This window comes from Vulpes lagopus, chromosome 6 (assembly GCF_018345385.1).
Source record: "Vulpes lagopus strain Blue_001 chromosome 6, ASM1834538v1, whole genome shotgun sequence".
Taxonomy (NCBI): Eukaryota; Metazoa; Chordata; class Mammalia; order Carnivora; family Canidae; genus Vulpes; species Vulpes lagopus.
This window is the reverse complement of record NC_054829.1, coordinates 88,138,820-88,165,394: the sequence shown is the minus strand read 5'-3', so window position 1 is coordinate 88,165,394 and position 26,575 is coordinate 88,138,820. Positions and strand designations below refer to the sequence as shown.

General features: G+C 37.8%; 1 pseudogene; it reads right to left on the bottom strand.

Moving 5' to 3' along the window:
- Window positions 1–23,855, bottom strand: part of LOC121492676 — a 33,186-nt pseudogene extending 9,331 nt beyond the window's left edge.
- Window positions 23,856–26,575: the final 2,720 nt, after the last annotated feature.

The following is a 26,575-nucleotide window of genomic DNA, read 5'->3' as shown; positions in this document are numbered from 1 at the left end:
ACACCATTTGTTAGAGAAACTGTCTTTTCCCACTGCATCTTCCTGCCTCCTTTGTTGTTGAAAATTAATTGACCATATAACTGTGTGTTTATTTCTGGGCTCTCTATTTTGTTCTATTGATCTGTGTGTCTGCTTTTGTGCCAGTACCATACTGTTCTGATTACTACAGTTTTGTAGTATATCTTCAAATCCAAGATTGTGATGCACCTAGTTTTGTTCTTTTTCAAGATTGTTTTGGCTATTCAGGGTCTCTGATGGTTCCATACAAATTTTAGTATTATTTGCTCCAGTTCTGTAAAAAATGCTGTTGGTACTTTGATAGTGATTGTAATAATCTATAAATTGCTTTGAATGGTATGGATATTTTAACAATATCTGTCTTTCCAATGCATGAGCATAGAGTATCTTACTATGTGTTTGTTGTCTTCAATTTCTTTCATTGCTGGCTTATAATTATCTGTGTATAGGTTTTTCATCTCCTTGGTTAAATTTATTCCTAGGTATTTTATTATTTTTGGTGCAATTGTAGATGGGATTGTTTTCTTAATTTCTTTCTGCTACTTCATTATTAATATATAGAAATGTGACAGATTTCTATATACTGATTTTGTATTCTGTGACCTTACTGAATTCATTTATCAATTCTAGTAGTTTTTTGGTGGAATCTTTAGGGTTTACAATAGATAGTCTCCTGTCATGTGCAAATAGTGAAAGTTTTACTACTTCCATACCAATTAGAATGTCTTTTATTTCTTTTGGTTGTCTGATTGCTGAGGCTAGGATTTTCAATACAATGATGAATAAAAGTGGTAAGATTGAACACCCTTGTCTTGTTCCTGACCTTGGGAAAGCATTGTTAAGTATGATATTCATTGTGGATTTTCATACATGGCCTTTATTATGTTGAGGTATGTTTCATCTAAACCTACTTTATTGAGATTTTTTTTCAACACAAATGGATGTTGTACTTCATCAGATGCTTTTTCTGTATCTATTGAAAGGATTGTATGGTTTTTATCCTTTCCTTGTAGATGTGATGTATCATATTAATTGATTTGTGAATATTGAATCATCCTTGCATCCCATGAATAAATCCCACTTTATCATGATGAATTATTTTTTAAATGTATTGTGGGATTGGTTTGCTAATATTTTGTGGAGGATTTTTTCATCTATGTTCATCAGAGATATTGGTCTGTAGTTCCCCTTTTTTGTGGTGTCTTTATCTGGTTTTGGTATCAGGGTAATACTGGCTTCATAGAATGAATTTGGAAGTTTTCTTTCCTCTTTTATTTTTTAGGATATCTTGAGAAAAGTAGGTATTAACTCTTCTTTAAATGTTTTTTTTAAGATATTATTTATTCATGAGAGACACAGAAAGATAGAGGCAGAGACACAGGCAGAGGGAGAAGCAGGCTCCATGCAGGACACTCAACTGTTGAGCCACCCAGGAATCCCAGTTCTTTAAATGTTTGATAGAATTCACCTATGGAAAAAAAAATTCACCTTTGAAGACATTTAGACCTGGACTCTTGTTTGTTGGGAGTGTTTTGATTACTGATTCAATTTCATTGCTGGTAATTAGTCTGTTCAAATTTTTATTTCTTCCTAATTCTGTTTTGAGAGGTTATATGTTTCTTGTAATTTATGTATTTCTTCTAGGTTGTCCAATTGTTGGCATATCATTTCATAATATTCTCTTATTATTACTTGTATTTCTATAGCATCATTTGTTATTTTTCCTCTTTTATTTCTAATTTTGCTTATTTGAGTTCTCTCTCTCTCTCTCTCTCTTTCTTTTTCCTTTGATGGATCTGGCTAAAGGTTTATCAATTTTGTTTTTTCCAAAGAACCAGTTTCTGATTTCATTGATCTCTTTTATTATTTTTTAAGTTTCTATTTTGTTTATTTTTGCTCTAATCTTTAATATAGTCTGCCTTCTACTGGTTTGGGGTTTTATTTGTTGTTCTTTTTCTACATCTTTTAGGTGTGAAGTTAGGCTGTTTATTTGAGATTTTTCTCACTTCTTGAAGTAGGCCAGTATTGCTATACAATTCCCTCTTAGAACAGCTTTTGCTGCATCCCAAAGATTTTGGACCATTGGGGCAGCCCCGGTGGCGCAGTGGTTTAGCGCTTCCTGCAGCCCAGGGCGTGATCCTGGAAACCCTGGATCGAGTCCCACGTCAGGCTCTCTGCATGGAGCCTGCTTCACCCTCTGCCTGTATCTCTGCCTCTCTCTCTCTCTCTCTCTCTCTCTCTCTATCTATCTCTATCTCTCTCTGTGTCTCTATGAATAAATAAATAAATAAAAATCTTTTTAAAAAATATTTTGGACCATTGTGTTTTCATTTTCATTTGTCTCTATGTATTTTTAAAGTTTCTTCTTTGATTTCTTGATTGACTAATTAATTGTTTAGTAGAATGTCATTTAGTCTCCATATATTTGTTTTCTTTCCAGAATATTTCCTGTGATTAATTTATATATTCAACACATTGTGGCCAGAAAAGATGCATGATATGATTTTAATTTTTTTTAAGTTTTTGAAGCTTGTTTTGTCACTTCATATGTGATCTATCCTGGAGAATGCCCCATGTGCACTTAAAAGGAATGTGTGTTCTGCTTTTTTAGGTTGAAATATTATATATATAACTATTAGATGCATCTGGTCCATTATGCCATACAAATCCATTCAACAAGGAAATTCTGTTTGGATAATCTATCTGTTGAACTAAGTGGGATATTAAAGTTTCCTATTATTATTGGTTTTTTAAAGATTTTATTTATTTATTCATGGGAGACACAGAGAGGCAGAGACACAGGTAGAGGGAGAAGCAGGCTCTATGCAGGGAACCTGACGTGGGACTCGATCCCAGGTCTCCAGGATCACACCATGGGCTGCAGGCGGCGCTAAACCACTGCATCACTGGGGCTGCCCCCCTATTATTATTGTATCACTATCAATTATTTCCTTTATCTTTGTTATTAGCTGCTTTACATATTTGGGTACTCCAATGTTGGGTGCATAAATATTTACAATTGTTTGATATTTACAATATCTTCTTGTTGGATTGTTCCCCTATGATTATATAGCATCTCTCTTTATCTCTTGGGACAGTCTTTCTTTTAAAGTCTATTTTGTCTGACCTAAGTATTGCTACCCTGGCTTTCTTTTCACTTCCATTTGCATAATAAATGCCTTTCGATCCCTTCACTTTCAATCTTCATGTTCTTTAAGTCTGAAATGGGTCTCTTCTAGGCAACATATAGATGGGTCTCACTTTTTTATCCATTCTGTCACCCTATGTCTTCTAATTAAAGCCTTTAGTCAGCTTATATTCAAAGTAATTATTGATAGGTATGTATTCATTGCCATTTTGTTACTTGTTTCATGGTTGGTTTTGTAGCTCTTCTCTGTCCCTTTTTTCTCTTATTCCTTTCATTCATGGTTTGTTGGCTTTTTTTAGTGATATACTTAGATTCCTTTCTCTTTATTTTTTTGCACATCTATTAACTGGTTGATTTGTGGTTACCATTCAGTTTATATACAACATCTTTTTTTAAGATTTATTTATTTATTTATTTATTTATTTGAGAGAGAGAGAGAGAGAGAGAGAACATGGAAGGAGAGGGAGAAGCAGGGAGCCTGACCTGGGGCTCGATCAGGACCCTGGGATTGTGACCTGAGCTGAAGGCAGATGCTTAACTGACTGAGCCACTCAGGTGCCCCTATTATATAATAGCTTATGCACACAACAGTCTATATTAAGTTGATGATCACAAAATTTGAATCCATTCTTTACTCTTCTCTTCCCCATGTTTTGCGTACACTGTGTCATTCTTATTTTTATTGATTGGTTGATTGATTTATTCATTCATTCATGAGAGACACACAGAAAGGAAGACACATAGGCAGAGGGAGAAGCAGGCTCCATGCAAGGAGCCTGATGCGGGACTTGCTCCCAGGGCTCTGGGATCATGACCTGAGCCAAAGGCAGATACTTAACCACTAAGCCACCCAGGTGCCCCAGTGTCATACTTTATATCCTTTTGTGTGTGTTTGTGTGTGTGTGTGTGTGACTCCTTTGACTGAATTTTATAGATATACTTAATTTTACTGCTTTTGTACTTCCTACTTTTCTTATTCTTACTTATGGTCTTTCCTTTCTACCAGAGTCCCCTTTAACATTTCTTGTGGGGTTGGTTTAGTGACTGAATTCCTTTAACTTGTGTTTGTCTGGTAAACTCTTTATTTCTCTTTCTTTTCTGAATGATAGCCTTGCTGGATAGAACAGTCTTAGTTGCAGATTTTTTTCTTTTGGCAACATAACTATATTGCCACTCTCTTCTGGCCTGCAACGTTTCTGCTGAAAAATCAGCTGATAGCTCTGTGGGGTCTCCCATGTACATAACTTTTTTTCTTTTCTCTTGCTGCTTTTAAAATTCTCTTTTTAAGATGACTTTTTGCCATTTTAGTTGCTATATGTTTTGATGCCAACCTCTGGGTTGATTCTGCTGGCCTCCAGTATCTGTATTTCTGTTTCCTTCCCCAGGTTTGAGAATTTTTCAGCTATTATCTTTTCAAATAAATTATCTGCCCCATTTTTTCTCTCTTCATCTTCTGGGATCCCTATAATGTGAATGTTATTGTGCTTGATGATGTCACTGAGTTCCCTAAGTCTATTTTCATTTTTTATCTTTTTCTCTCTCCTGTTCAACTTTATTACTCTGTTTTCCAGATCATTGATTCACTCTTCTGCTTCCTCTAGTCTACTATTTTTCCATCTAGTGTATTTTTAATTCCATTTATTATGTTAAGCCCTGATTCGTTGTTTTTTGTTTTCTATCTCTTTGTTAAGGGTCTCATTGATGTCTTCTACTCTTTTCTCAAGTCCAATGAGTGCCATTATGACCATTACTGTAAATTCTCTATTATGCATATTACTTATTCCATTCTGTTTAGCTCTCTTGCTTTGGTTTTGTCCTGTTCTTTCATTTGGAACATATTCCTCTGTCACCTCATTTTGTTTAAATTTCTGGGTCTGTTTCTCTGTGTCAGGAAAGTCAACTACATGTTCTGCTCTTGAAAGTAGTGGCCTTATAAAGAAGAGTTCCTGTAGCATTCTATAGTGTAATATCCCCTGTTCACCAGAGCCTGGTGCTTTAGTGGTGCCTCCTATATGCATTGTGTGCAATCTACTGTTATGGCTAAGCTGTTTTTTCCTTTAGTCCAGTCATCTGCAATGGCTCTCTTTCTTTGTGGGGCAGGGATTGGTTCCTGTGTTGTTAGTTGGCCAGTCTGGGACCATCTGAGCTTGATTTGTGTCAAATCAGGCATTTGTCATGGGTGTGGTAACATGGAACTACAGGGCATTCTCCCCATGCTGTCATTGGTGAGTGGGGCCTTCAGGCAAACCATATTCAGCCCCTAGCCTACTCCTGGGCCTGTAGTCAAATTGATTATGTGTGGTTATATTCCCTCTCTACAGAGCAGGAGTTACTTTGGAGTGGTACTGGCCCCTGTTGGGGCTCTACTCTCAGGCTTGGCACCACTTTGAATGGGCTTTGGCTAAGGGAATTTTAGAGGGGACAGGTCCACAGGATAACACAGGGCTGGCCATGTGGCATTAGCAAGGTCTGCTGTGTGAGAGTACCTGGAGACAATTTAGAAGACTCCCATCACAGGATTCGAGGGGCAAGTCAATAGGAATGTGTACGGGTGGGGCATGCAGTGCCAGCACAGTCTATGATGATCCACTGTGAGAAGGGAGCAGCAGGTATGTGGGAAAACTTCTGCCCAGGCCACCAGGTTAGAGGGAATAGATCTGAAGAAGTGTGTAGGAGTGGGACACACTGTTAGCAAGCTAGTGGTGTTAGCAAGTGTTGGTGTTTTAGGTATTCATGTATATAGGATGGGAGTGGGGGAGAGAAATGGTGTATGCCAGTTCTTTTGTTCCTAGAGAATTCTCCCAAAAATTCCTGCACTTTCAGCACATGCTTGAGATTACTAAATAATTTTTTAATATTTTTATTGAAGTTCGATTTGCCAACATATAGTATAACACCCAGTGCTCCTCCTGTCAAATGCCCCCCCGCCAGTGCCTGTCAGTCACCGCACTCCCTTGCCCACCTCCCCTTCCACTACCCCTAGTTCATTTCCCAGAGTTAGGAGTCTCTCATGTTCTGTCACCCTCTCTGATATTTCCCACTCATTTTATCTCCTTTCCTCTATTGTCCCTTTCACTATTTCTTATATTCCCCGTATGAGTGAAACCATATAATGATTGTCCTTCCCTGATTGACTTACTTCACTCAGCATGATACCCTCCAGTTCCATCCATGTTGAAGCAAATCGTGGGTATTCGTCATTTCTAATGGCTAATATTCCATTGTATAAATAGACCACATCTTCTTTATCCATTCATCTTTCAATGGACATCGAGGCTCCTTCCACAGTTTGGCTATTGTGGACATTGCTGCTATAAACATTGGGGTGTAGGTGTCTCGGTCTTTCACTGCATCTGTATCTTTGGGGTAAATACCCAGTAGTGCAATTGCTGGGTCATAGGGTAGCTCTATTTTTAACTCTTTGAGGAACCTCCACACAGTTTTCCAGAGTGGCTGTACCAGTTCACATTCCCACCAACAGTGCAAGTCCCCTTTCTCTACATCCTCTCCAACATTTGTTGTTTCCTGTCTTGTTAATTTTCACCATTCTTACTGGTGTGAGGTGGGATCTCATTGTGGTTTAGATTTGTATTCCCCTGATGGCAAGTGATGCAGAGCATTTTTTCATGTGCTTGTTAGCCATGTGTATGTCTTCTTTAGTAAAATTTCTGTTCATGTCTTTTGCCCATTTCATGAGTGGATTGTTTGTTTTTTTGTTGTTGAGTTTAATAAGTTCTTTATATATCTTGGATACTAGCCCTTTATCTGATAGGTCATTTGCAAATATCTTCTCTCATTCTCCCAAGGTTGTCTTTTAGTTTTGTTGACTGTTTCTTTTGCTGTGCAGAAGCTTTTTATCTTGATTAAGTCAAAATAGTTCATTTTTGCTTTTGTTTCCCTTCCTTCATAGATGTATCTTGCAAGAGGTTTCTGTGGCCGAGTTCAAAAATGATGTTGCCTGTGTTCTCCTCTAGGATTTTGATAGATTCTTCTCTCATATCTCCTTCCTCATATACCCCAGGCATTTTTCAAACTGCTGCTTCTATGCTGTATCTCTGCAGAGATGGTTTTTATGCTGTCTCTTTAAGGATGGGATCTTCAGCTCACCTTAACCCACAGATACAATTAGATAACTTACATCAGACAATCAGAGTAAATAACCCATAAAATGACCCAAAGACTGACAGCAGAACCAACTCTCCATAGCTAAATGTAGAGAAGAGGCCACATCAAAGCAGTTTGGAAGGCTAGAGAATGTTCAGGAGGTAAATAGACCTATGAGACTGTCTGCAGGAGGGAGGGATGCTGTAGGCATGGAGAGAAGAGAGAAATAGACATTTACCTCAGGCATATTGATCCTGTATCCTGCAAATTTACTGAATTCATTCATTTGAACATTTTTTTGAATGGAGTTGTTAGAATATTCTATATATAATATCATGTCATCTGCAAATAATGACTATTTTATTTCTTCCTTTGTGATTTAGATGCCTTTTCTTCCCCCCCCCCCCCCAATTGCTCTGGCTAAGACTTCCAATACCAAGTTGAATAAAAATGGCAAGAGTAGGGCATCCTTGTCTTGCCAAAAGTCATAGGGAAACTAGATGTGGATCATATAGCAATGTTGGATACCAGGCATGGCAGTATCTCACTTCTGGGAGAACAAGTGGAAAATAGGCATTCATTCTTTAGGTAGGCTCACAGGTTTGTACCTTGAAGTGTCACCATCAGCTCCATAAGAAATAGAGCCCAGATGTCTTTTCCCCATGTACCAGGCCCTTCACTAGCCCCCAGAATCCTTGCAGAACTTCAGGATAAACTGGAACTGAGGACTTAAAGGCAGGCTTAATTTGTAATTTAGCTTAGAAAAGTAAAAGGAGAAAAACGTGGGGGGGGGGGGATATCTTCCCTTCTATCTCGTGTCCATCTTGAGTACTAGCCAACATTTTATAGTTAAAGGAAGTTCAGGGGAGATCGATCTAGAGATTTTTTTTCTTTTAAAGAAATAAGGTTTCTAGGGGTACCTGGGTGACTCAGTCAATTAAGTCTCTGACTCTTGATCTCAGCTTAGGTCTTGATCTCAAGGTTGTGAGTCTACAAAAAGGAGGAGGAGGAGGAGGAGGAGGAGGAGGAGGAGGAGGAGGAGAAGGAGAAGGAGAAGAAGAAGAAGAAGAAGAAGAAGAAGAAGAAGAAGAAGAAGAAGAAAGAAAGAAAGAAAGAAAGAAAGAAAGAAAGAAAGAAAGAAAGAAAGAAAGAAAGAAAGAAAGAAAGAAAGGGAGGGGAGGAAGGGGAGGGAGGGGGAGGGAGGGAGGAAGGAAGGAAGGAAGGAAGGAAGGAAGGAAGGAAAGAGAGAGAGAAGAAAGAAGAAAGAAAGAAAGAAAGAAAAGAAAAGAAAAAAAAGAAAAGAAAAGAAAAGAAAAGAAAAGAAAAGAAAAGAAAAGAAAAAAAAGAAAAGAAAAGAAAAGAAAAGAAAAGACAGAAAGGTATGTCAGTCTCCACTATTTGAGATAGGGACTGAGTAGAGGGCACATGGAAACTGGTGAATCTGGGAAAGGTTGTTGAAGTGACCAAGCAGAGTTTGATCCAGGAAATGCTAAAAGCCTAGTTGAGAATGGAAAATATTATTTTTTGGTGGTATTAGTCAGACAAATAGTGTGATTGTCTCCAGCAGTACTCAGCCATTCTGCTAGAAGAATGGAAAAATGAATAGAATTTCTCCAAAGCTAAGGTTTTGCTGAGAAGGCACAGCAAGAGAAGAGTGCATAAATCAAATAAAAGTGTAGATGAAAGCTTGTTTCTAATGATCAACTATTAGTTGCAAACTGGCTTGGGAAAGCACATGGCTAAGAAGGGCTGATAGCCTGGTGGGAAGAAAAGCAAAAATTAAGAGTCTGGACTTTTGTTGATGTTTTTTGTTGTTTGTTTTGTCTTATTTTATTTTGTTTTAGTGGAGGAGCAGTGTTTCAGTTACTGTCATTACAGTCCAATATGGTAGAGAAAACTGTCTCTCAAGGGTCTTTTCGAAAAGTGACCCATGGACCTAGAATGCTTCTATCTTGTACCTTGCCAACTTGGGATTCTTTATATCCAATCTATAGGAAAACAAAAGACCATACAAAATCCACACCCATCTTTAATTGTCTCAGATGGGAGGTAACACATTATATCCATTCATATTTCTGTTGACAAGGACTCAGTTTCAATGTAAATGCAAGGGAAGGTAACTTTCTTACTCCCAAAAAAGAGAAAATTGTGTAGCAAACATATATTAACTCAGTCACAGTAGTAAGAATGAGGACATAAAGATTTCTAAGGTGAAGCATGTTCACTCAATGAAAAAGTACCCTGGAACATTTTGGGGTTATTAAGAATAATATTTGAATAACTAAGAGCTAAATGGTTGGATGGATAGCTGTAAGAGATGCTGTAGTGTGCTACTCAGATTCCTCTAGCTGCAGAGAGATAACCATCAGCTATAGATTTTCTTTGGAATGTTTTTGGCTAGAGAGAGTCAGCCCTCCCAAGGCTGTGTTGTTCTCTTGGGGAATCTTACATCTGGTGACAGGTAATGGTTATATAGAAGCCCAGCTCCCTTGCCACAAGTTGGAACAACCCTAAAGGCCACTCTGTTATCAGAGTTCCCTGCGGGGTTGGGGAGGTCTTTATTGAGACTGTATCAGAACCCAGCTTCTCCCTCTACCCAGTGGTCACACCAAAAACAATCCCCATAAACCTCTATGCTAATCTGCATCTCCAAATCTGCTTCCTGAGAAACCTAGCTTGTCAGGTCATTGACAGAAAAGGGATCTTGATGGTCCTAGCTAGATGCCTAAGCTTCACAAAGGTAGAATTGCCAATGTCTGGAAGCAATGGACAGCCAGAAAAGTGCCAGCCCCACTAATGGCCCTTTGGAACATGAGATTTGGAAAAACAAGTTGCTGCATAGAAAGTAGTATCCTCCATCAAGAATCAAATTCTAGTCAAGGCAGTGAATAGTTAGGTAAGCTAGGTGCATTTTTAAAAAATGTATAGACCTTATCTCAGAAGATAACTGGCTAAAACATAGTTAATTTTGTTCAACTACATTGCATCTGTTTCCTACAGATTCCAGTGTAATAATTGCAATGCCACCACTCCCACCCTCATCCCTCCACAAAGCCTTGACACTTGGGACTATGAGAATATCTAGTCTGATAGACTTTGATACATTCATCTCGTAAACTACTCTTGTATAAAAGACCCATCAATTTTTCTTAATAAAAAAGGGGCTTCATTTTAATTACAGGATTGTATTTAAGATGGTAAATGTTTAGTTGTAGGAGAGATTTTGGAGATAAGTGTTTTATTTTCTCTTGATGATATGCTTGTCCCAGTTTCATCTGTTGCTTACTTTTTTAGTAAATGTACAATATATTGAAATTGCAGTTTCCAAGGAATACTGTTAAGCTAATTATGAAAACAGTCTGCATAATATTGGAGGGTTGCCTCTCTGTATGTCTTTCATTTAAATTACAAAATTGGTGCCCCATTTAATGCTTTTGCTTGGCCCAGACCACCAGAACCTTTGTGAGAGAAATTAGATAAGCAGCAAGCATGGTTTTCCATCATTTTGAAAATGAAAAAGGTGACCAACAACTAAGTAACTTGTCCAAGGACAATAATGACAGGAACTGTTACAGTGCTCAGAATCTCAGATTTAAAATTATCTTAGCTAACATTTGCAGTGTCTGCTTGGCAAATTTTTCAATTTCCTGCCACCAAGTGGAAAGCAGAAACAACTGACCTTACTTCTTTCGAAAGAAAAGATCTACTTACTAAATATGCTATCTAAATTCATGTAATTTTTTAAAAAATTGGTAAAATGGACATCATCAGTGAGCTATATGCACAGTAGCATATGAATCCCTATAAACTGCACTCTTGCTAAGCCTGGAGTTATTGTTTTTTAGTTTGGAACAAACTGACATTATGTGCCCCTAATAAAATGTACTGAAGATGCAATACCAAGTAGATAGTATTTCCGTAAAAACTGTTGCAATTGACTGGATGTGACCCTCCAAATTCATATGTTGAAATCCTAATCACAATGTGATGGTACTTGGAAGTGGGGCCTTTGGGAGGTGAGTACATCATGAGGACTGAGCCCTGATGAATGAGATTTGGCACCTTATAAAAGAGGCTTTAGAGTGTTCCTTCATCCCTTCTGCCATGTAAGGACACAATGAGAGGACAACTGTATATAAATCAGGAAGCAGTTCCTTGCTGGATTTGAATCTGCCAGCACCTTAATCTTGAATTTAGAGCCTCCAGATTTATGAGAAACTATAAGAAAATATTGTTGCTATGGCATTTTTTTATAGTAACCTGAACAGACTAAGACATTGATCAACCTGAGTGTCATGATAAAGAAGCATTCAGTCAAATGCTAATTGAGAGACATCATGCAAAGCAATTAGCCTGGACTTTTAAAAATGTCATTGTCAGGAAAGAGGAAGAAAGGGGCTAGGAAGATGCTTTAGATGAAAAGATACTGGGGAAATATGACAGGTAAATGCAATGCATAATTCTTGATTAGATCTTCAGTTTGAAAAAGATACTGATAAAGAACATGGTTGGGACAAGTAGTGAAGTATGAATATGGGCCATATGCTACACAGTAGCATTGCATTAATGATAAATTATCTGAGTGTGGTTTTGAATAGTGATTATATAAAATTTCCTTTTTCTTACAAGCTACAGACCAAAGTGTTTAAGGGTGAAGTATCATCATGTCTACATCAAACCCTCAAATGGTACAGTAAATTTTGTTTGTTTGCTTGTCTATAACACACACATGGAAAGAGAAAGAAAAAAAGCAAATTTGGCATACTTTTAACAAAGGCAAGTCCAGCTGAAGAGTATATGAGAGCTCATTGTACTGTTCTTGAAAGTTTGAAGTTTAAAAAACATTCTTGAAAAAGTGCTAATTTGGTAAATCAAAATGATGCCATTGAAATTTGTATTTTTATTACTAGGGAGGATAACTATTTTTTCATATTTTTTTGGCAATTTAGATTTGTTTCTCTGCCATCTATCTGCCCATTTCAAGACCTTAATTAATTCACTTAAAAATATTTATTGACAACCTACCACAAACCTAGAGCCGTTCTAAGCACTGAGGCTGTTGCAGTGAACAAAACACTGCTTCTTCCCTCGGGGGGCTTGCAGTCTAGTAGAGGCAGACAGCACATAAAAAAAAAAGATAATATTCATCTGACTTTCAATGGCTGTGTTTTCAGTGCCTATTTGTGTCAGGCACCGGGGATATAGTGGTAAATAAAAGAGTATGCCTGTCCTGCTGGGGCTTACATTCTAGTGGGATATCTTTTAAAAAGAAAAGATTCAAATCCCAATTCTGTGAATATATATCTAGAATTCAAAGCTAGATCCCAAAGAGGTATTTAACAAATTTATATATGTGTGTTTGTATATACACACAATGGGATATTATGCAGCTTTAAAAAAGGAAGGAAGTCCTATCACATGTGACAACACAAATGCACCTCAAAGATATTACTGCTAAGCATAATTATCCAATTACAAATAATAATACTGTATCATTTCACTCATACAAAGTATCTAAAGTAGTCAAAATCATAAAAACAGTAAGTAGAAATGTGGTAGCCATGGGCTGGGGGAGGGGAAGTTAATGTTTAATGCGGATATTTTTAGTTTTGCAAGACAAAGGAGTTCTAAAGAATCTTTTTTCTTGCTGTGTCTATTGTATAATAATATGAATATATTTAGCACTACTGAACTGTACACTTAATGAATAGGATGGTAACAAAAAAAAGAAGAAAAGAAAAGAAACAAAAGAAAAAAAACACATAAAATATCAGATGGGAATAAGTGTTACAGAGGAAAATAAAACAAATAGGAGCTAGGAAGCACCCATTGGCAGGGTGGTTGGAAGTATGTGGTCCAGAGGAGGGGGTGCTAAAGAAAGGACTGGTAGATTTACGGTGGTCAGGGAAGTCCTCACCGATGAAAGACATTTGAGTAACATTTAATCCACATGGATAAATGAGGGAAGAGTGTTCCAAATGGAAGGAACAGCAAATACAAGGCCCTGAGGTTTATAGGTCATGTCTAGTATGTTCCAGAAAGAACAAGGAAGTCAGCATGTCTGAAACAAAGTGAGTCCTAGGATGAGAGATCAGTGATTAGGTAGAAAAGGCTTAGGAGAAGAGAAGTTCATGGATGAGGTAAAACCTGGAAGCATTGGCTTTTTTCAAGTGACATGGGCAAAGGCAGAAACAAGCAGAACAGTCTTTAAGCTATTAAAATAATCCAGGAAAGAAATAGTGGAAGGGATGGCTAAGAAATATATCCTTTGTTTTAGGATATATTTTGAAAGAAGGACCACAGAATAGCCTGACAGATTGGATGAAAAGAGAGAAAGGAGAAGGGTCAGGGATGATGTTGAAGTAGATGAAGTGGCTATGCACCAGTATGTGGGAAAGAGAACCAAATTCCATGCTTAAATTTGTCAATTTTGAGTGGACTATTAGGATCCATGGGTAGATGCTGAGGAGGCAGTTCCAGATGTGAGTCATAGCTTCGCCATGTAGGGGATACTATTATCCACCCTCACACACAGTTATTCCTTTCTGGTCTCCAGTGACCTACGCTCCAGTCAGTATCTAAACTTTGGTGTGATTTGCTCAGATCGGTCCTAAAAAATTCACTACATCTCAAATCTTGTCATCCTCTCTTGAAAAGTAAAAACCCATCCATATAAAACATAACTAGAATCCCAACTCTTAGTCACAACTACAATCCCAGCTAAATACTGATAAAATCTAAGATCAGTCAGAAATGTTTTGGGTGAGCTACCACCACTAGAAAGAGCAGGTGCAGACCCTCGGGTGCCCCAGGAAATCATTTGCACAAGATGCATCAAAGGAAATAGGAAATTTATACTAATACCAAATCTTGAGATATATACAGTAGAGTTCAAAAATCGAGTTTCTTCTAAGATAGTTTAGATCTGGTCCTCCTTCCAGTCCTCTTTCAGTTTCTCTATAGAAATGGAATGAAGAAAGAGAGGTCACAAGTGAATGACTAAATCCCCTCTTATGCCAGAAAATTTAGCCAAAAAAAAAAAATATGACAGCTTCATGCAGGTTCTATTTCCTTATAAATAAAATCTCCTGTATATTCTAAAGAATGTATACTTTAGAAAGATTTATATACATCGTGTTAAATACTTCTGGTTGTTTCCACTGCTTAATTCTATGTAAATATAAATACTATTAAAAAAAAATCTAGTTTCCTCTCCAGCTTTTTTATCACTTCTTCATAAAGCACATCAAACTCCTGGCATTGTCTCTTCCCTAAAGTGACCGTGGCAGGAAGAAAACAGATTCAGCCATTTCAAAGACCTTTATTTTAAGAGTCTAGCTAAGTATAAAATAACGCTGTTAGCAATACCTGTCCTGCCACATTTAAGTAAGTTTATCTTATTTTATTATTATTTTAAAGAAGATTTTATTTATTTATTCATGAGAGACACAGGCAGAGACGTACGGAGAAGCAGGTTCCCTGTGGGGAGCCCAGTGTGGGACTCGATCCCAGGACCCCGGTATTAGACCTGAGCCAAAGGCAGAAGCTCAGGTACTGAACCACCCAGGTGCCCCAGAACTATATTTTATTATAGGAAATTACTAGGTAAGTCAAAATAGGCTAATTTCTGTGACAGCCCCAAAATCGCAGGGGCTTAACACAAGAAAGATGTGCTTCCTGCCTACATACTCAGTACCAATGCAGACAATCCCAGTTACCTTGCTTTCCTGGGTGGCTCTACTCCAAGTGATGACCCGGCAATCCAGACTTCTTTCATGTGTTTGTTTTGCCATCTCACAGTCCTTCTTCTTTCCAGACACACGGACAGGGAGAAATAGGGTAGAAGATGTCGTAAGGGCAGCCCGGGTGGCTCAGCGGTTTAGCTCCGCCTTCAGCCCAGGGCCTGATTCTGGAGTCCCAGGATGGAGTCCCACATAGGGCTCCAAGCGTGGAGCCTGCTTCTCCCTCTGCCTGTGTCTCTGACTCTCTTTTCTCTGACTCTCGTGAATAAATAAATAAAATCTTAAAAAAAAAAAAAAGTCCCAAGATGGTCATAGCCAGGTCTAGAAGAGGCAGAAATCACCTCCACTTACTTTGTTGCAGCCAGAACTCAGTCACATGCTCACAAGCAGTTAGGAAGAAGGGTGTAGCTACAGTCTCCCATGTACACATAAGGAGAATAAAATTATTTGGTGAACATATCGTGTTGACTAGGCAATAATCTCCTATTGGCGTTAACATATTTTCATTTAATTTCTAACTTAAGCCCAAAGCACCTGCTTAACAATCCTGGCCTTATTCTTAAGAATCATGAAGATATGCAATCTAATATAAAATCTCTAACTTTATCTTTTTGAAATTACACAGAAAATAAAACAGTCTCCTATTGGGAACTTCCTTCTGTTTTAGCACCTTTACCTTTAGCCTTAAGACCCCATCTCCTCACAAAATGCCTAGAACCAGGGCACCTGAGTGGCTCAGTCGGGTAAGCATCAGCCTTCTGCTCAGATCATGATCCCAGGGTCCTGGGATGGAGCTCCACATCGGGCTCCCTGCCTGGCAGGGAGTCTGCTTCTCCCTCTCCCTCTGCCCCTGCCCACTCTTGTGCTCTCTCTCTCTCTCTCTCTCTTTCTCTCTCTCAAGCAAATAAATAAGATCTTCTAAAAAAAAAAATCTGGAACCTAAAATGCTAGTACCTCAAAGGAATTTCAGTGAGAACATTTGGTGAGAGTGTTTCCTGCAACTAATGTGATACAAGGCCAAATGAACCAAGTGGTTAACACAAAGCCAGACAGAGACATATGGGTATCATGGGAAACCCTTCAAATCATTTTTTTCAAATCCGTTTATACTGAAATATTTCACAAACGAATCAAAATTTATAGAGAATAACATAATGAACTTCTGTCTATCCTAATATGATCAGCTTTAACTTAGATGATATGACGAATACAAAACAGTATCTCTGTGGTTTTAATTTGTATTTCTCTGATGACAGGTGCAGTTGAGCATCTTTTCAACATGCTTATTTGCTGTTTGGGTTCCTGGTGCTGTGATCTGCCAACTTGATACCCTTTCTCCATATTTCTATTGGGCAATATATGTATTTTTTTAAATATATGTATTTTTTATATTCACTGACAGTCATACAGAAGTGACACTAAAAGCTTCATGGAAAGCAGGTGGCCTTTTTCTTATTATTTCCAGCAATTCCACTCTGGCCCCACACTAAATACCACACTCAGCAAAAGCAAATCCTGGATTCCATCAGGGCCACCCTTTTGAAAGGCAGCCTGGCAAATACAAGTGTGCACTGCTTCCAGAGGGTGCAATATCAATATCAAAGTATTTTTTCCAATTGCATACAGAACTCTTCCTAGGAAAAATTTGATGAATATTATTTTCTACATGTCATTGTATGTTCAGGGAAATTTTAATGCACCAATACTATTTCAGTATCTATTATAAGCCGGCCTATAGTTAGAACCTTAATCCCAATTTGGGTTACTATAATCAAAGTTTGTGTTAGGAAGCACAAAAAATAGAAACAAGAAAATATGTGAACTAAGAAGGGGTGCCACAGGCTGACAATTCCTGGTGATCCTGCTGAGCTGCCTGGTAAGTTTGTTAAAGGGGGGACTACTGTTTGAAAAAGTGTTAGCAAAACCTAAATAAAAGGAGGGCCTTACTCCAATGTGCTCAAAGCAAATATGTGTATTAACATTTTCTTATAAGCAAACATGCATCAAGAACTTATATTTTATTAATGCTATTGGAAGCTATAAAAACCCAGATTTCTGCATCTAAAATGCAGAAAAGGTAGATAGTAGCACAGAAAGCTTGGTCAAGCAGCTGTCTTGTCAATTCTCCTTTTATTCTTTTTTCATATGTAGTCACTCAGTTTGTATTTGCTTTTCAGCAGAAGCAAAAAATACTGTAACATATTTACCTTCAGGCCAACAAACTTGTCTGATGAGATAGATATCTACTTCGCAGATCATTGAAGGTCACACCAGCTTAGCCATATTGCAAGAATCCTGTTTTTACGAAGACAAACTTCACTCTTGATAGAAGAAGATTTAAGAAGATGCATAGCAGGCTCAGAAGAAAAACATTTTTCTAAGGATACCACTCTGACTTTGTTTCCTAAAGCAATATAACAAAACACACCCTCTTACCTCAATCCATTTACTTTGGATGATGTCTTTGGAAAAGAGGAAGGAATATGGATGAAGCTCGTGCTCTTACTGCTCATTTGTGTGTGGCACTGTTTCTTGATAAAGGAGGATGAAGAAGCTGTTTCTCTGGGAGGAGTTTGAAGTTAAAAAGCTCTACTGAGATGTGAAGGTGTGGTGGGGGGAAAACTTTCCCTCAACCTTCTTAGAGTCTCTGGCTGGGTCTGTAAATCAAACTGTCAAAGAGAGATAAACAGGAAAAAAGCATACAAATTTATTTAATGTAAGTTTTACGTGTGCAGGAGCCTTCATAAGGAAATGAAGACACAAAGAAACAGATCTGTTTTATCATGCTAGGTTTGATGAAAAGCAAATAGTCATGGAGGAATATGGCAGAATAAGGAATATGAAGTAAATGTCTTAAACTGGGAGAAACTTAGCAAAGACTCTTCAGATTTCTCTTGGCATCCCTTTGTCTTCAGACATAAGGAAGCTCCTTTCCTCCAAGTATATGGAGAGCACCTCTCACCTGAGGGTTTTATGATCTGATTCAGGTCAGAGTGACCTTCCTGTTTCTGCAATATTCTCAAATTCCTTCAGCTTAAAATGTTTCATATGCAAGGTGCCGTACTTTGAGGTAGTGTGTACTGAGTTCCATCAAAGGGAACTCTATCATTTGAACCAACATGCAAGCCACCAAGTTGCTGATACACCTCCGAGTCTCCTATAGATCTTCCTAGGATTGGGTTTCTTTCTTCAAGGTACTACATCCTCAGCATCCTCTGTCCACCCAGGGAAGACTGGTTGGACTCAATTAGGTGGAGCCACAGTCATCTTGGGCCCCATCAGGGCTTGTACGAACACCATCACGATGGTGTGATTGTCCCCTCCCTGCCCATTACTTTATTCAGTGCTTGACCAGCTCAAGATCTACAACAACAATCAACCAAAAATGAAGTTTCGTTGGAAGAAAAAGGAATGTGGAATCAAAGGTAGTTTCATATCACGTCTTTTTTTTTTTTTTAGGTTGTTACATTTTTTTCACTTTTATCTCACATGGTTATGTACTTTACGTCTTTAGTTTGCTTAAAGTTGCCGTAAAAGTACCACACACTGGGTGGCTTAAACAACAGAAGTGTATTGCTCACAGTCCTGAGGTCCTGGAAGTTTGAGTTCAGTGGGTTGGCTAAGGTTTGTTTCTTCTGAAGCCTCTCTCATGGCTTGTAGAGGGCCATCTTTTGTCTCTCTCTTCACATGGTCCCTCTGTGCATGGCTGTGTCTGAGTCCCCTCTTGTTATATGGACACCAGCTATATTGGATTAGGGCCCCTCTGAATGACCTTATTGTAACTTAAATACCTCTTTAAATACCCTATTTCCAAATTCAGTCACAGTCTGAGGTACTGGGGATTAAGATTTCAACATTTGAATTTTGGAGGGAATACAATTAAGCCCATAACAATTTCCAAGTGATCTCTAAAATATTCTCATATATTTTACAACAATGTGTTTAGAAGTCCTATTTATCATTATAACATTATGGAGAGATTTCTTCACAATTCTACTCCTTCCTCTCTCTTTTCTGACTTTTTGCCTTCTCTTCAGATTCGTTTTTCATCCCACCAACTAAAGTTGCATTGGTACTGTCACCCCAAGAGACTATAACACCACCCTCCCATCATGCTAAGAGGAAGCCACATCTCCTTATTCACTGAAATGCTGACTATGAGTTCTTCACCACCAACTTCCTTAAATGCATGAACATTAGTCAAAATGCCATAAAACTCTGTTCTTTGGCCTAAAAACACTGGCTTATCAAAATTTTTAGTAAACTAAGTTAACTGAAGTTAACTTAGGAAGGCTTTATTTATTTATTTATTTATTTATTTATTTATTCCTTTATTTCTTTACAAGTTACCTGATTATTTTCATTTTATTTTTTATTTTTCTTCTGGGTCCTATAAGTAAATGAAGGGATAGCTATTATCCAAAAATCCAGAAATGCACCCATTTATCTGGAAATTGTCAGTTTCCCTGAGAATAGAGCATTAAGTATTCCTTGACTATTCCACTTCTTCACCCTCTCAGCCCTTCTCACCCCCAAGAGAAAATAACTGTAACTGAATACAATGGTCTGAATGCTTATGTCTTCCAAAATTCAAATGTGAAATGCTAATCTTCAAGGTTATGGTACTCCCTCCCAAAGGTGGAGTCTTGGGGAGGTTGCTAGGAGATTGGAATTAATGCCCTTGAAGAATGGACCCCACAGAGCTCCCTAGCCCCTTCCACCATGTGAGGTGACAGGGGAAAGAAGGCCATTTATGAACCAGGAAGAAGACTCTCACCAGACATAGAACCTGACCATCGAGGCACCCTGATAACAGACTTCCAGCCTCTAGATCCATGAAAAAGATCTGTTGTTTATAAGCCACACAGTCTTTTTGATAATAGCAGCCTGACTGGGCTAACACATCAAGTAATCTGACAACCGGACTACACCTAATCTAACTGAGATAACCTAACTGGATTTTGATTTTAAATGGGCCATCAAAGAAGGGCAACCACAAGCAGCTCTTGGAAAGTGGTAGCACACTTCATCTTTATTATGCCTTGGTAACTCACAATCTACCTGATAGAATGACTCTGGTTTAAACTTAATGTAACAGGGGCGCCTGGATGTCTCAGGTGTCTAGGCATGTCTTTGGCTCAGGTCATGATCTCCAAAGTCCTGGGATCAAGCCCCACATTGGGCTTCCTGCTTAGCAAGGAGTCTTCTCTCTCTCCTCCTCTGCCCCCCACTCTGTTCATCCTCTCTCTCCTAAATAAAATCGAATAAATAAATAAATGAATAAACTTAACATAACAGTCAAGAGGTTTGGAAGATGTTCACAAAATTTTTATTTCTTCAAGCTAATACTATTCTCTGTTTTACTTCTCTTTATAAAACATAATTCTCGCAGTTTTCAGTCTGTTTCTTGTTCTCTCGGTTGAAGACTTAGCAGATGCTTTGCTTTAGAACCCCATCAAAGTGCTTACCTCAGGGAATTATCCCTCAAATAGTTATATTCAAAGCTATTTATCATGCGCACACATATTCTCTCTCGCTCTCTCTCAAATAAATAAATAAATCTTTAAAAAATAAAAAAGGGAAAAGTTAAAAAATGCTACCTTAATAGAATTTGATTAAAGTCAGGATAGAGACAGGGCTGCTCATTTATGGCAGGCTTAGAAATATTAATAAAATTATTTTTTTAAAGAATCCATAAATATATATAGGCAGCAAAGTACCAGTATTGAAGGTATATAGTGGTATACCTGAAAAGATAAGAAAAGCTATTGAAGAATTATTGAGAATAAAAAAGGAGTTCAATAACAGAGCTAAAATGCAAATATATAAAGAATAAAAATAAAAAGCATGATTTTGTACAAGTTAGAAAATACAAAGAAATTATTCACAACTACACAAGAAAAATCTATTAATAAATTGAATAAGAAACATGTAATACTTACATGATTTAAAATTATCAAAAGACCATGGTCTTAGATGTCAAAACTTAATAATTTGAATATTTCAATTTCACTAAGTTAATTTATGAATGGATACAATCTCTATAAAAATTCCAGTGTAATTTGGGAGTAGTGGGAGATTATTGATAACATTATTCTTGAATTCCCTTGAAATAATAAACTTGCAGAAAGGGCGGCTTATTTATGAAAAAGAATAATGAAGTAAAGGCTTTTCATACTGGATATTACAGTATATAAAAATGAAATCATAGGGCAGCCTGGGTGGCGCAGTGGTTTAGCGCTGCCTTCAGCCTGAGGCCTGATCCTGGAGACCCCGGATCGAGTCCCATGTCAGGCTCCCTGCATGGAGCCTGCTTCTCCCTCTGCCTGGGTCTCTGTCTCTCTCTCTCTCTCTCTCTCTCTCTCTCTCATGAATAAATAAAAATATTTTTTAAAAAACGAAATCATAAAATAACACAGTATTGGTACAGGTTTAGTTGGAGAGAAAGTATTGAAAGGGACCCAATTATACAGGAAGATTAAATATACAATACAAGTTGTAGCTTAAATCGATGTTAAAAGATTTATTAACCAATACTTATTTTTGGATAACTGCATAGCCATTTGGGGAAAAAAGATTCAGCTGGAGTTTTGCCTTTTACCAAAATGATGTACAGAGAGATTAGAAAATCAAAGCAGAAAGAACGAAGCTTATAGAAGCAAAAAGCAAACATTAGTTTTATAATCTAAGAGTAGTTAAAATGCTTTCAAAATGTGTCGAAAGCTGATTCTAACTTTAAAAAAATTTTTAGGGGCGCCTGGGTGGCTCAGTCAGTTAAGCCTCTACCTTTAGCTCAAGTTGTGATCTCAGGGTCCTGGGATGGAGTCCCTGTGGGGCTCCCCCTGTCTCCCTTGTCCTCTGCCCTCGCTCTCTCTTTCTCTCTTTCTCTCAAATCAATAAAATCCTTATTTAAAAACAAGAAAAAAACTTAAATAAAAAATGCTCCTAAAACTCTCAAAACACAAACAATGTAAAAGAGAGAAAACAAACTGGAGAAAATGCAGCAAGTATTTGGCAAAAGGTTAACATTCCAAGAACTTTACATATTTCTGAGGATATGAGAATGTGAGAACAATGAGCAAAGGGCACAAATAAGCAACCCAGGAAAGTGAAATACGAGTAACAAACGGGTGCATAGCATAGTGATTGAGTGCAGAGCTCTTGAGAAATACTGTTCCATCCACACATGTGCTTTGCCAGCGACAAACCGCACGACCCTGGGCAAGTTACCTGCTTCTCTGTGCCTCAATTTTCTCACCTCTTTTGTTCAGGTCAGATTTGCCCATGATGGACCATCTTCAATTAAGGCTCAGTTCTACAGAAGAAATAAAAAATTGTAGTTAACATAAAGCTTTCCAAGTGTTCCTTTCAGAGCAATTACTAACTTTGACACCCTTGACAAAATGACATTTCTTACTTTAATTAGGTCCAATAGAGACAAAAGTGTTTAAAGATAGTAATTTGAACAACAATGGAAATAGAGTTCTTAAATTTTTCTTTTTTGAGAATTCTGACATTTGGACTATCGGTGGTTCCTTATCAGCAGTGCCAGAGTCACTCGATTTCACTTCTGTGTTTCCCTGTTTCTTGGATACCTGTCAAAGTACCATTCCCTTGACGAAGGTAAGAGATGAATGCTGACAATTCAAGCCTCGGAAGGGAAGAGCTTGTCAGAAGCAAACACAAAGATCTGCAAGTTAAGTGAGCTTTCCTGCAGCTGACTTAGATTGGACTTGGTTAGAAGTCTTGGAGATTTATTCTATTCCCCCTACACAGTAGCATCTGTTCCAGTATGGAGCTTCAATGCTCAGTTACAATTCATGTACAATTCAAAGTTCAATTACATGGACAGAAAAAGCAGAGACACAGAGATCTCTTCTTCATCGCCTTGCCATGAAATCTTCAGAAGAGCTCTGACTCGTCAACATCAGCACGTGAATTGGACTCTTAGCTGACAGTGGGGTGATAACTCCAGATATTTGACAATTCCCATTCCATATCCTTAAAGTACTTAAAACATCCTATTTAAACAGAACATGACTTTTTTTTTTTTACATTCTTGCTATGCTGCAACCTGGATGTTATATCCATAGTACAATACATGGAAGCACATGAACTACTCAGATATTGATAGTTAATGCTACACAGAGAGTTTCACAACCTTTCCAAACAACTGATACTTAAAAAGATTAGGGTAACAAAAATATTTTTCTACAGAAATTAAAGATGGCATAATATTAGGTGTCATTGATTAAGTGCTTTACTCTTTGCCAGGCATTGTGTTAAATGTTCTACATACATGAACTTGGCATATTAAAAAAAAAGTTATATATCTATTGTCTTTAAATAAGATTACATATGAACCCAATCCTGCCAAACTGATTAGGAAATTCAATTTCAGTCATTACTGAGGTATACTTCTTATACCTTATTTAGGGTCACCCAAAAATGAGTACAGTTTATGTGATTTCTAAAAAACAGGGAACAGTTTCTCGGTTTCTTGGCTCATTTTTATTGCTGCTATTATAAACGAAACTGCTCAAACCCTTTGATCTTGTGAAAACAGGCAGCCCTAGCATGTCTGTGCCAAGCCTGATTGTGGGGATGTTCCATGGCTGGGAGTCTGGGGTGTAGGTCCAGCCTCTGAGGAGGCCCCTGGGAGTACTTACCAAGCTCCTGCCACCTCCAGCCACAGCCACCACCCCAGATCCAGGCTTAGATTTCTGCTCCTCTTGGGTCTCCAAGGTCTCTAGCCCCACCCTCTCACCCCGGGGGGGAAGGGGTGAGAGGCGGGGAACTCTCTCCTTGCTACTCCTGCTTTCCCTTCCTAATGTATTTCCCATGGTGAGTTCAAGTTTACACACATACAAAAAAAGCCAACAAAATTTTCCTCAAATCTGTTAGGTTCCCTGCGTGGGTCTAAAAATAAAACTGCCCAAGACAGATTAACCAGAGAAAAGCACATACATTTACTTGTCTAAGTTTTACCTGACAGGGAACCTTTTTCATAGGGAAATTAAGTCCCAAAGGAACAGTTAGACCTAAGTGTTTTCTGCTAGGTTTGATAAAGAGTGCATAGTTGTGGAGGAATACAATTGCTTAAGTGTGCAAACTGGGGGGACACTTAGCAAGGCCTGTTTGTTCAGATTTTTCTTGGCATCCCTTTGTCTTTGGAGATAAGGATCTACTTTCCTCTGGGTATGGGGAGGGCACCTCACATGATGGTTTTATGACCTGTTTCAGGGGGAAAAGGTTGAGGGAGATCAGAGTGACCTTCTGCCATATTTCCGACTCCTTTCAGGCTAAAGTATTCAGTATGCCAAGGTGCCATATTTGGGAGTAGCGTGTTCTGAGCCCCATCACCATAAAAGGAAATTGTCTTCATACCCTTTCCACGTCTCCACAGAAATGGGGGAGTTTAATTGAAGCCACTTTGGAGAGGAAGAAGAAGGAAGGAGGGGAGAGGAGAAGGAAATAAAGTAAATAAAACAGTAACAGTCCCATTCTTGTTGATTTCTATGCAATAAAGAAATGAAATATAACTTAGTACCTTTATGTCACATATGTAATCACATTAGCCCTCACAACAACCCTGTGAGATCATACAATTTTTATTTTCACTTTACAAATGACCAAACTGAGGTTTAAACAGTTTAAGTATCCTGCTCAAGGACAGGTAACTAGGAAATGATGAAGCCTGAATTTAAACAGATCCGCTGGAGCCTAGAGCCCATGTCATTAACTACCAAAAATAGAGCCTCTTTAACAGAAACATTATATAATTCTTGGAATAAATCTTTGTATCTAACAACATGCCTGGTTCATAAAAGATACTCAAAAAACACCGATTCAGTAACAAACAATACTTTCTTAACATGACTTTATTTTTCCTAAAATGACCTCAATATGATTCCCAAAAAGAGAGTACCCAAAAAATTTTTGTCAAAGAACAACCTGACAATATACAGCTTATATAACACAGCACTTCTTGGAATTTTTAAATCTATCAACTTTAAATCTATCAACTATGCATCAAAAGATGGTCTGTAAATTCATTTTAGCTAACTGCTAAAGGGAGTACAAAAAGGAATCATTTTCCAATAGTCACCTCAAAGACTGGTCAGAATGGAAGCAGAATTGAGTTCAAAGCTAGATTTATCTGTGCACTATGTAGTAAAGTGGGGATTTTGTTTGTTCATAGAGAAAAAGATATGGAATCGTTCTATAGTAGTCGTAGCTCTTTATTTCATTCCCTTTTTGATTAATAAAAGTACTCCTCTTTTGACAGGAATAAAACAAAACTTGGTAATTTTACATATTAAAAAAAAGATAAAGGGATGCTGGGCTGGCTCAGTCAGTAAAGCATACAAGTCTTGATCTTAGGTTCGTGAGTTCGGGTCCCACATTGGGGGTTAGAGTTGACTTAAAAAACAAATAAAATAAAAAAATTTTTTTAGAAAAAGGTAAAGATTGAAAAGAAAAGTAGATACTTGCTCCTTCAATTTTCTACTCATTTATACTCTCTTGGGAGAACACCAGTAAATTATACAAGCTTATGCTGTTCATTGGCTATTGCTCCTTTTCATAAATTGGGTTCTAGGGACACCTGGGTGGCTCAGTGGTTGAGCATCTGCCTTCTGCCTGGGGCGTGATCCTGGAATCCCAGGATCGAGTCCCACATTGGGCTCTTTGCATGGAGCCTGCTTCTTTCTCTGCCTGTGTCTCTGCCTCTCTGTGTGTGTGTCTCTCATGAGTAAATAAATAAACTCTTAAAAAAAAATTGGGTTCCAGTCTGTGCAGAAAAATTCCTTCTCCATGGCTCCATGGAAACCTCTAGAGTTCCAGGTGATAGTGGAAAAGGTTTGTCATTTCAGTGGCTGCCACTGATTGGTCAGCAAAGTCTGAATATCTTAATGTAGATAATTTGCAAGACATTTCCCACAAATTTCTCAAAACGTTCTTGGTACATGTTCCAAGAGTTGCTGTGTCAAACACATCAAATGTTTCAAACACATCCAGAAGATCAAATTGGTTCCCACTGATACCATACAGCACTTATACCAAAGTGCCTAGCAACTTCTATAGCACCTTTTTAATTTTAATCTTGCTTTTAGCATTCTCACAGATGGAAACCAAGTACAAAATGTTAATAAGAGTTTACTAGTTTTCAAGACTTCTCTTGGACTAAAGTCTAAATTTATGCCAAGAAAAGAATTAGTAATAATCTACCCTTTGGGAAAGAATTTTTGGAGTTTTGTGTTGAATACCTAGATTGGGAGAATTCACTCTAAGTCCTTTTCTTTTTATTCTGCTTTACTTTTTCTTTTCTCCAATAGCACTTGCTACTTCTAACGTACTATATAATTTGGTTCTTTATTACACTTTCTGGTTTTTGTCTCCATCTGTTAGAAGGCAAGCTCCAATAAGGCAGTGATTTTTATCCTTTCCCCAATGCATCCCAAGAGTCACTCCTTGCAGACTAGGTGTTCAATAAATATTCCCTGAGTAATTGAATGAGTGAATACTTTGTGATTTGGATTAGATTATATACATATTGTATAAT